Below are 11184 nucleotides of genomic sequence, written 5' to 3'. Positions count from 1 at the left end.
CATGGAAGGATACCTTCACTGAATGCTTACTGTGTCATGTCCCTACTGTTTGCCATACACTGATTCATAAAATACTTATAAAAACTCTAGAAAGTATATCCTGCTATTGTCCCCATTTTATAGATGAGATACAAGGTTGTGTAACTCGTACAAAGCCAACCTAAGTTTACATACCTGTACATTCTGGCTCCAGAATCTGTACTCTTAAGTATCTCTTCACAACTATGCCTTTGCCACTTTGCTCATCCTGCCTTACATATTTCCACTGCAACTTATTTTTAGTAAAACTTGTCAGATTTTGGTTTCAAATGCATATATAATATTCTCAAAGAATCCTTTGTTTTCTCTAGAGAAAACACTCCTATGTGGATAGACAGGAAGCCACTCCTAGGTGCTATTAAAGAACTAAGAGTTAACAACACTCACCACACTGTTTCAATTACCTTTCCCCCCCTCTATCTTCCCCACTAACTTGAGATTCTTAAATGCAGACAGATTATATTCCCAAGAGTTCGTGGGATCTATGAATGAGCGTACAGGAGGTACATGAACATTACGTGAAGATGTTGTTGCTGTTGTTCAGTCATTCAATCATGTCCGACTGTGTAACCCCATGGACTGCAGCACATCAGGCTTCCCTGTCCTTCACTATCTTCCAGAGCTTGCTCAAACTCACGTCTATTGAGTCTGTGATGCCGTCCAACCATCTCATCCCATCGTCACCTTCTCCTCCTGCCTTCAATCTTTCTTAGCATCAGGGTCTTTTCCAATGAGTCGGCTCCTTGCATCAGGTGGCCAAAGTATTGGAGCTTCAGCATCAGTCCTTCCAATGAATATTCAGGGTTTATTTGCTTTAGGATGGACTGGTTGGATCTCCCTGCAGTCCAAGGGACTCTCAAGAGCCTTCTCCAATACCACAGTTCGAAAGCATCAATTCTTTGGTGCTCAGCCTTCTTTATGGTCCAACTCTCACATCTGTACATGACTACTGGAAAAACCATAGCTTTGACTAGATGGACCTTTGTTGGCAAACTAATGTCTCTGCTTTTTAATACACTGTTTAGATTTGTCATAGCTTTTCTTTGAAGGAGCAAGCTTCTTTTAATTTCATGGCTGCAGTCACCATCTGCAGAGATTTTGGAGCCCCAAAAAATAAATTCTCTCAGTGATAATTTGGTAAAAATTATTTTGGAAATTGTAAGTAGCATGTAAATATCATAGCTTATTATTTCTCTTTATAATAATAAAAAATGTATCCTATGGCAATAAAGCATCTCGGAAAGGGTATAAAATTTTTTAAAAATGTTTCACAAAAGGAAAAACACTGATTTATGTCCACTTCAAAGTACTTTCACATTGGAAAAGGTGATACACTACTGGCATTTTACAAATTAAGAAGACAGAATGAAAAGAAAATCACTTGCATGATCAAAGTAAATTATAATACTCAGTTATTACATCAGGAAGACTTAACAATGGTTTCTCAGCAAGACTTGCTAAGGAACAACTGAAGGAACCATGGAATTTCATGACTTAATTCTCTTTTATTCCACTGAAATCAAGAACGCTATAAATTGAAACTAAATTTCAGTGTATTCAGTAGAAGAACACATGACATAAAGCACTCACAACATAGAACACAGGCTTCAAATGAGGATATTTCATGCAAAGAATATCATATAATATACGGCAGGAGTTTCAGACTAAGAACTTAGTGATAGTACAGCCCCGATTACTTACTATTGTATTTCTAAAGGTGACCAATGGCCTAGTCAATGTTTGGATCCATGCAGTCAAGAAAGAAATGCCTGTGTTCTCAGAAGATTATGGAGGTATCCAAACGGAACTGCTAAGATCTTTATTCCAATGACAAATGGATTAATAAGTAAAGTCTACATCTAAATTAACATTAAGAATCTAGAGGCCCTGAAGAGAAAATTAGTGTAAGAAAAAGTAGGTTTGTTTTTATTTTTTGATTAGGCATTCTTAATATTAATCAACCTTCTTGCTTTAGGACACAGAGTATCCTAAAATGAATTCTTCTTCATCTTTACCAGGCAGGTTTTTATAGCCTCCTGATCTGATGCTTATGGAGATTGAAAGAGATAATGCATATCAAGTTGTATATAAGACATTATTAAAAGGCATTCTAAGTAGTTTTGTTTCAGCTATTATTATAAACTGCATATCAATGACGGTGGTCCTACTTCTCAGAAAATTAAAACTATCAATTATTTCATTTTCTCATAAGTAAATATATTGGTCAAGGTTCTCCAAACAAATAGAACCAATGGAATATGTATGTGTATCACTGGGATATATTAATATATAAACAATACAATATATACAACAAAATATATATGTTCCCAGGTGGCACTAGTGGTGAAGAACCCACCTGCCAATGCAGGATAGACAAGAGACGTGGGTTCCATCCCTGAGTTGGGAGTATCACCTGGAGGAGGGCATGGCAACCCACTCTAGTATTCTTGCCTGGAGAAGCCCATAGACAGAAGGAGTCTGGCAGCTCCAGTCCACGGGGTGGCAAAAACTTGGACATGACTGAAGTGAATTAGCACACAAACAGGCATACAGTGAGAGAGAGACAGAGACGAAGAAAGAGAAAGTTTAATTTTATGGAACTGGTTAATACTATTAGGATGCTGGCAAGTCACAAGACCTTCAGGGTGAGCTTGCAAGCTGGAGATGACCCAGGACAGCCAATGGTTTAGTTTCAATCTGAGTCCAAAGCCCTGACGATCAGTCGAACCAATGTTTCAGGTTGACTCTAAAGACAGGAAAACAGCCAATGTCTCACTGACTATCAGGGAAAAAGAACTCTCTCTTACTATGGTGAAGGTCAACCTTTATGTCCTATTCAGGCCTTCAATTGACTGGATGAGGGCTACTCATATTAGGCGGGGTAGTCTGCTTAACTCAGTCTATAGATTTAAACGTTAGTCTCATCGAAAACCTCTGTCACCAAAAAAATCCCATAATGTTTGACCAAATATCTGAACACCCTATAGCACAGTAAAGGATGCCTATACCTAAAATTAGCCAACATAATAGATTTCCTGATCTTCTTTAGGACTGTATCCAATATAATAAGTTTTCATTCATAGGAAGAATAAATCTATTTTAAAGTTAGTCTAAAGACAAATATTTATATCATGAAAAATTTATATATATTTGTCTTTATGTATGTTTAGCTTTTCCTGGTAATAAAATCACCATAAGCATAAACTAGAAAGGAGAAGAAACCTCCAATGCTGTTATTTCAAGCAACATATTTATTTTCAGGTTCTAGGACTACTGATCCTCACAAATGGCAAATCATCTAACAAACAGACTTTCAGTTTTTAAAAGTCTCTGCTTTACTATATTCACCTTCAGTAATAGAAGAGAATGTCTACCATTTATTGTGCCAAAACTTGTGCTAGGCTTTCCTGCAATATTATCTCTGATGATCTTCATTATTCCTCTAACCATTATCATGATCAGAAACGAGTCTGCCAGAATTTGAGCTCAGAATTATGAAATCAAAATATCTCAGCTACATCTAGCTCCTTTCTTAACTATAATAAATTATCATTTCATTTTTCACTGATTATGAATTGCATAAATTATAAAACATGGTTAACTTTACAGAATTGCTTAATCAATTCTATTTATCTGGATACAAGGTGCAATCACTATGATAGTTACCTAAGACAAAGTTGTAATTAGTCTCAGCAGGTGATTAAATCTGGAGTTATTTTATCACTGATTCTCACTGATAATCTTTGTATCATCTAATAATCCAATAACAATAACAATAGAATTTTCACTATTCACTGTGAAAATAAAATTTTGTTTCTTAACAAACTGCTTTAATATGGATTAGGCTAAAATGAAAGTACCAGGTTGAAACAGGCCATGCAGGAAAGCATGACTATTTGCAAAATGTACATTCTCAATTTTAAGAGGGATTTTAACTTTTAATAACATTAGTACTTTCCCTAAAATTGACTTGGTGCCTAGGGTGAAGCTACCCTGGTAACTGAGAGAAGTGAATTGGATAAAAGGTCTAGGGCTATGTATTTTATAGTTTAATGAAAGAATTGCATATTTCTGGATAGCACTGAGAAAGGTAAAAATTATAGAGTAAAACTTTTGTTATTCATTCACTGTCACATACACCAACACAGATATTAAAGGAAGATAACTGCTCTCATTATTACAAGTAAAAAATAGGTCAGAGATTTAATGCCTTGACCAAAATAACAGAGAATGAAGAAAACCCTTAAAGTTTCTAATGCTTGTCAAATGGAAAAGAGACAGTAAATTATCTGTGAGAATAACACTTAACATCTAAAATTTCCAAGCACCATCCTACCTATTGGAAAAAAAGAATTTAATGAGACAAATTCCTTAACTTCACAAAGTTTATATTTTGGTGAGGAAGGTGGGAAATAAAGAAGAAAATATGTAAAAATCTATTACACTTTGGAAAGTGATGTATACTATGAAATGAAGTAGCAAAGCAGATTGGAATGTAATGAGAAAAGTGCTTTCACTGTAATTAGGTCACAAATGAAAGTTGAATGTTATTCAAATGATGTGAAGGGACAAGGTTATGCAAAGACCTAGAGCCAGTCTTTTAGGCCAAGGCTCTGTTGGAAATGAGCCTGCAGTGTTCTAGGAACTGCAAGAAAACTGGTGTGGCCAAACCAGAATGAGTAAAAAGATTGATACGTATGAAGTGAAAGGAAGAGGCAGTAGTCTGATCACACCTGGTCTTGCTGGACTTTGGATAATGTGAGAAGAGAGTTGACATATTATGATTTCAGTAGCTGAAGCATTGCTCTGTATAGCGTGAAGAAGAGACAAGTGACAGTTACCAGTAAAATTGGTAAATTTAATGGTAATGAGAAGTGATCAGATTTAGAATGTATTTTCAAGACAGAAGCAATAAGGCCCATGGATGAAATGGATGTAAGGAGAGAGGGAAAGAAAGGAATCAAGGTTCCTAGCATGACCAACTCAGTGGATGATATTACCATAATATAGAACAATACTTTCAGTCTTTTTTTTTTTTTTCGGTTGAGCTACCAGTTCTATTTTAGAAATTTTATCATACATAGTTCATAAGTTTTACACTTTTATACATGTATATTTAATTAATGGTAATTTGTTAACATGCAGAGATTAAGAACCAAAGTCCTCATTTGTTTAAACTTGTTCAGGAATATGGGAAATACTGTATCCACTGCAGTTGTAGATGATAGGAAACCACAGACACAAGGCAATAATGAACCAAAAAATGTAGTTGCTGAGCCTGCTAATTTATAGACACAGTCCTATAATGACTATCTATAGTGAATGTAGTGACACAACATTCTATTTTTGTTTTGTAGACAGGACCAATCACTCAGACCAAAACAATGACTCCTTTTCACAACTCTGGTTAGCAGCATGTATGTGGAATATCACATGCCACGACTATCTTCTCTAGTATTTCTGCTAGGTCATCCAAAGTCACCAAGCTAAAGCTTAAAGTAACAAGAAACAACATTCCTTAAGTGAAATATTAGGTGGCAGTGGCAACTCGTCTCTACTCCTCAGCTTCCAGACATGGGTAATGTAGCTGCAGAAGAGACTACACTCTGTATTATCTGCACATATAAGGTGCATACCATGTCCCACTGGACTATGCTCCTATCTTGCGTAGCGTTTTCTTCCAGTTGGTATTTAACAGAAATTTTAGAAGGCCATTCCACCAGTTCATCATTCCACATTTTACTGAATTCAGTTCATTCAGTCACTCAGTTATGTCCAACTCTTTATGACCACATGGACTGCAGCATGCCAGGCCTCCCTGTCCATCGCCAACTCCTGGAGTTTACTCAAACTCATATCCATTGAGTCGGCGATGCCATCCAACCATCTCATCCTCTGTCGTCTCCTCCTCCTGCCTTCAATGTTTCGCAGCATCAGAGTCCTTTCAAATGAGTCAGCTCTTCACATCAGGTGGCCAAAGTATTGGAGCTTCAGCATCAGTCCTTCCAATGAATATTTAGGACTGATTTCCTTTAGGATAGACTGGTTTGATCTCCCTGCAGTCCAAAGGACTCTCACATGTCTTCTCTAACACCACAGTTCAAAAGCATCAGTTCTTCGGTGCTCAGCTTTCTTTCTAGTCCAACTCTCACATCCATACATGACTACTGGAAAAACCATAGCCTTGAATAGATGGACAGTTGTTGATAAACTAATGTCTCTTATTTTTAATATGATGTCTAGGTTGGTCATAGCTTTTCTTCCAAGGAGCAAGAGTCTTTTAAATTCATCACTGTAGCCATCATCTGCAGTGGATTTCGAGCCCTTCAAAAAAGTCTCTTACTGTTTCCCCTGTTTCCCCATCTATTTGCCATGAAGTGATGGGATCAGATGCCATGATCTTAGTTTGCTGAATGTTGAGCTTTAACTCAACTTTTTCACTCTCCTCTTTCACTTTCATCAAGAGGTTCTTTAGTTCTTCGTTTACTGACATACGGATGGTGTCACCTGCATATCTGAGGTTATTGATATTCCTCTTGGTAATCTTGATTCCAGTTTGTGTTCATCCAGCCCAGCATTTCTCATGATGTACTCTGCATATAAGTTAAATACGTAGGGTGACAATATACAGCCTTGACTTACTCTTTTCCTGATTGGAACCAGTCTGTTGTTTCATGTCTAGTCCTAACTGTTGCTTCTTGACCTGTATACAGATTTCTCAGGAGGCAGGTCAGGTGGTCTGGTATTCCCATCTCTTAAAAAATTTTCCAGTTTGTTGTGACCCACACAGTCAAAGGCTTTGGCATAGTCAATAAAGCAGATTTTTTTTTTCCTGAACTCTTGCTTTTTTGATGATTCAGTGGATGCTGGCAATTTGATCTCTGGTTCCTCTGCCTTTTCTCAATCCACCTTGAACATCTACAAGTTCATGTTTCATGTACTGTTGAAGTCTGGCTTGGAGGATTTTGAGCATTACTTTGCTAGCATGTGAGATGAGTCCAACTGTGTAGTAGTTTGAACATTATTTGGCATTGCCTTTCTTTGGGATTGGAATGAAAACTGACCTTTACCAGTCCTGTGGCCACTGCTGAGTTTTCCAAATTTGCTGGCATATTGACTGCAGCACTTTCACAGCATCGTCTTTCAGGATTTGAAATAGCCTAACGAGAATTCCAGCAGCTCCACTAGCTTTGTTCGCAGTGATGCTTCCTAAGGCCCACTTCACTTCGCATTGCAAGATGTCTGACTCTAGGTGAGTGATCACACCATCGTGATTATCTTGGTCATGAAGATCTTTTTTGTATAGTTCTGTGTATTCTTGCCACCTCTTCTCAATATCTTCTGCTTCTGTTAGGTCCATATCATTTCTGTCCTTTATTGTGCCTTTCTTTGCATGAAATGTTCCCTTGGTATCTCTAATTTTCTTGAAGAGATCTCTAGTCTTTCCCATTTTTTTGTTTTCCTCTATTTTTTTGCACTGATCACTGAAGAAGGCTTTCTTATCTCTCCTTGTTATTCTTTGGAACTCTGCATTCAAATAGGTATATCTTTCCTTTTCTCCTTTGCTTTTTCTGAATGAGGAGGCATAAATGACAACTGAGGCCATTTCCAAGCGCTTGAACCAACCTACTAAATTTCATGTTGATTCAGTCTTATCGCATTATTTTGATTCGGTTCTCCTTATGCTTTCTTGATTTCCTTTATTGTTCTAGTTTCAATATCTTTAGAATTAATTCCTCTGTATGTTCCCCAATCTCCTTCATATTCAAACTATTAAAGTTTGATAGCTCTTTCATTATTAGTCTAGGTCCTATTAGAAGGCCTTCCATTTCTGATCTGAGCTATGTTGGATCCAGCTTTCTAAGGGCTTGGTAATGAAAGGAATGAATAGAAATACTTCTGTTTTGCAAAGAAAGTTCAGCCTTGTCTGTATTTTCCTAAATGCCCCTTTTCATTTCTCATAGCTCATCTCCTTTTCCACAATTGCTGTACTTTTAATGAGAGATCTGGCAATTCTGAGAACTTGTTTCTATAATCTTGAAACACATTCACGCCTTGGGACTGACCGGTCACATCTACTTTGTACCTACACACAATAAAGAATTTTTTAAAACCTGCTATAGAGACTTTCTGATTTTCCTCTTGTGCCTTGAGCTGCACAGTAATTTTCTTTAAACTTCATCATTTCCCTTACACATATTTTCTATTTTTGATAGAAACAGAGTCAATGTCACATTTCTCTTTAATGGCCACTGTCATACTGTCCAGGTGCCATAGACACTTTATTTTCTAGCAGCTTGCCCTCTATTCACTTCACTTTCCATCCAACTGCAGGGAAAACGTACATAATCACAATGTCACTGCAAGCCATCCATTACCAATAACTCAGTTAATCTCTTATGAAAGATACACATCAAATATATGATCAAACCAATCCCAGATTCTTATTTTCAGGATCTGTTTTCCCAGATCAATTCCTGGTACCAGTGACTATGTCCCTGCTGAAAAACAGATGCCCAATCAAAAGAGATGGATTAGAACTTCATGAAGAGACTAAATAAAGTTATGTGGATTCTTTACCAACTGAGCTTTCAGGGAAGCCTTTCACTTCAGAACTTCATGAAGAGACTAAATACAGTTACTAACGGGGTTAGACAATATAAGAGTGATATTGAAGCATCCTAGAGCTAGCAGTGGTGGGGAGTAGCTGCCATCACTAAGCCTGAAGAGAGAATCCCAAGAAGGAGGTAGTAGCCTAACCTTGTAGGAAAGCTTTAACTGGAGATAAGAACAAGCCATTAGGAGTGGCACTTGGCAAAGGGACTCTTCTGAGGTCAGAACGAGGGACATCAACTTCTCTTGCTTCTCTTTTATCTTCCAGTCTCTTGCTAGTGTCTCCTACCAGCTAAAGCCTACACAGAAGGCAAATTCAGGGGACCCCAGGTGATATATTCCATAGAATCAGAAAGACGTAGAGAAACATGGGAAAAGGGTCTAAAATGTCAGACAGTTTAACTGTAGCATCATCATCTTTCCCTATAGGGCTTACAGTTGTCCACCTGGCAATATCTATCAACCAAAAAAATGTGGCATCTACAAATTTATGTTCAGATATATTGAACCAAACCTACCACTCATTATTTGTTCTCAAACTCTTAAAGTTTAGGTACCGCTGCCTAGATATTGCTAAGCTGATCTGCAGTTTCACATGCAATCTTTATAAGCTGTTTTGCAGAATGATAACCAAAGTTTAAAACCATTTGAAAGGGACACTGTTTTGTTCTTTTCTTCTTGAAAAGCAAATAGGCCAGTTAAACATTCAAACTGCATCAATTCACTGAAATGGCAGGGCTGTGACATAAACTACAGCATAGGTAGCAAACTGGAAATGAACTGTCAGTGATAACACTGCACAGTCTCTTATTGCATCAGAGTCTTTATTTGCTATTGGGGATATAAAGGTACCATAATGAAAAAAAGAAGAGTTTAGAGGATAAAACACCTTTCCAAATACATCCTTAAATCTATTATAGATCTGGATAACTTGGTAGGAAATTTTTAACATTACTCTCAGAAGACAACCTTTATAAAGAGCCAGTAATCCAGTAATGTAAATATCAATCAATCCATAATTATTCACCATCTATTGCATGCCTAGCACTGTTCTAATCTATTATTTAATATACAGAGCTACTGAATACCTCACTTAAGGAGAGCATTTAATGACCTTGAAAATAGTGAGGAAAGACACTGACTTCTGAATCAGTCAAAATTCTATTTGCAAATAATAGGTCCTGCACTGACTAGTTTAATCATAAACAGACTTTATTAAGAAGATGTTGGGTAGCTTACTTATTTTTGTAAGGTCAAGGTTCAGGTTATGAGTTATACAGTCAAGGAAATTTCTTAACTACACCAAGGAAATGTTGTAGCGAAGATCGTCTCCAGCCAGTCAGGGTGGAGGCACAGCAGTTGATATGGGCACTGAGTATGCAAATGGCTTTGACGTTATGCCCAGACCTGAATGTCCTTGTCACAGTTCTCAGTGGAATAATATATTAATTGAAACTCCTGCTTCTTTATATTGTTTTCCAAGAAGACAAGATAAATAGGAAATGCAGAAATAACTGTAAAGTCAAACCACTCAAAAATCAAAATTGCAGAATTCACCTTAAGGGAGAGGAGTATTTAGATGTGTATAGAGATTTTGGAGGTGTAAGAAGCTTAGAAGCTACACTTCCTTTCTCCTCTATGAATAACAAACAGTTTATGGTCAAAGTGTAAATTGCTGCCTTGCAGCCTTTGGGAACAGATTAAAAGTTTCACAAGTCATCTAGCTCAATGGTTGGACTTAGCAGTGAAAAACAAAATTAGTATAAGCAGTGGTTGCTAATAAACTGGTATTTAGGAAGCCATATAGAAGATCAGGAGTGTTGCCCAACTGGAGCTATTGTTAAAATGAAGATTCTGATATAGGAGATGTGGGGTGGGACCTGAGATGTGCATTTCTAACCAGTTCCAGGTAATGGCTATGCTGCTGGTCCCAACACAAACACGGAGTAGCATATTTTTTAAAGAATATATTACTGAGAGGGAATAATAGATATTCTAGCAGAAAAACACTCAATGATTAAGTAAGTTTGGAAAATTCTGCTTTAAATGCCATCAAACAATTTTCTTCCTTATAAATTTCTCAGAGCCTTTTAATAGCTAAAACACAGAAAGACAGCCTGGGGCATGGTGGGAAGGGAGGGTGAAGGGAGGTATGGACTGTGCATCCATAATTTTGTCTTTTCAAATTTATTATACTCAACCACTTTCTACATATGCTTGGAAAATTGATGCTTGGCTTCATAATATTATAGATTAATAATCTGAATTTTCACCGTGCCATTTATTGGATTGGGTTTATGTCATTGGTAATTAGTAAAAGGGATTTTAAAAAATATCACTCTTTAGTAAAGAAATGTAATGTGTAACTCTTTTATTTTTTAGATGAGTATTGTATCTCAGGAGGGGAAAAAATGCAACCATAATTCACGACTACAGCATCTAGTGAGAGAAATCCAAAGAAAGACATAAAATGCCTAAAAGTAGTTATATATCATTAATACGGATAATCTGGAAGACCCATCTATAAAGGAG

The sequence above is a fragment of the Budorcas taxicolor genome, chromosome 25 (genome assembly GCF_023091745.1).
Source record: "Budorcas taxicolor isolate Tak-1 chromosome 25, Takin1.1, whole genome shotgun sequence".
Lineage (NCBI taxonomy): Eukaryota > Metazoa > Chordata > Mammalia > Artiodactyla > Bovidae > Budorcas > Budorcas taxicolor.
The sequence above is the reverse complement of the archived record's forward strand: the minus strand, read 5'-3'. Positions refer to the sequence as shown.